At 52.8% G+C, this 1,047-nt stretch overlaps 1 protein-coding gene across 3 annotated transcripts in view; it reads left to right on the top strand.

The window, feature by feature from the left end:
- The window catches only part of PTPA (protein phosphatase 2 phosphatase activator), a 36,341-nt gene that overhangs the window by 31,052 nt on the left and 4,242 nt on the right, over positions 1-1,047 (top strand). The window lies entirely within an intron of this gene.

Genomic DNA, 1,047 nt, shown 5'->3' with positions numbered 1-1,047 from the left:
GTTTTTGGCCAGGGCTGGGTTTGAACCCACCACCTCTGACATACGGGGTCTGCGCTCTACTCCTTTGAGCCACAGGTGCCGCCCTGGTCTAGGCCTTTTTCCTCATACGCAGAGCTAACTCGACACCAGAGGCAGGACAGTGGGGAAGGGTAGCAGAGGGACAGCAAGATTTGGGAGTAAAAATGCTTCTCATTGGCTTGGCTTCCTTGGCACAGCCCTGAAAGGGTTAACAAGGCTTGAACTGAGTGACCTGGCCCTCCCTCTCCCTTCCGCCCCTCCCCCTCCAGGTCCCCTTCCTCTGGACTTCACATCCTGTATTTAGGTTCCAGCCCACATACCTCTCTAATCTGAGAGGAGTATTCTGGGGCCAGCTCCTTTGGCTATAGCTAGCCGCCTGCCCTGGGCTCTTCACCCAGCCCCACGTTACTGCTCTCTGGTGTCCTAATGGTCCTGCCAGTCCTACAGTGGGTACTGCTGGGGAACTCTGTCATCCTGTTGTGTCTTACCCACTGCTGGGGGCTGTCTCTTCATGTGAGGGGTACACAGCAACTCTCCAGCCTCCCAGTCTGGTGTATCAAAAGACGGGACTCTCTGGCTGCCTTTTCTGCTTGGAATTCCACCCCTCTTTTTTTTATTATATTTTTAAATTTTATTTTATTTTTATTTTTAGAGACAGAGCCTCAAGCTTTCCTCCTGGGTAGAATACAGGGGCATGACAGCTCACAGCAACCTCCAACTCCTAGGATCAGCTAGTCTCCTGCCTTTGCCTCCCAAGTAGCTGGGACCACAGGTGCCTGCCACAACGCCTGGCCATTTTTTGGTTGTAGCCATCATTGTTGTTTGGCAGGCCCGGGCTGGATTCGAACCCGCCACCTTAGGTGTATGTAGCTGGCATCTTAGCCACTTGAGCCACAGGCGCTGAGCTTCCTTTTTTTTTTTTAGAGACAGTCTCACTTTGTTACCCTCGGTAGAGTGCTGTGGCATCAAAGCTCACAGCAACCTCCAGCTCTTGGGCTTAGGTGATTCTCTTGCCTCAGCCTCCCGAGT

The sequence above is a fragment of the Otolemur garnettii genome, unplaced genomic scaffold, assembly GCF_000181295.1.
Source record: "Otolemur garnettii isolate 467f Iridium unplaced genomic scaffold, OtoGar3 scaffold00087, whole genome shotgun sequence".
Lineage (NCBI taxonomy): Eukaryota > Metazoa > Chordata > Mammalia > Primates > Galagidae > Otolemur > Otolemur garnettii.
Note: the sequence above shows the minus strand (reverse complement) of the source record. Positions and strands in the feature narration are given on the sequence as shown.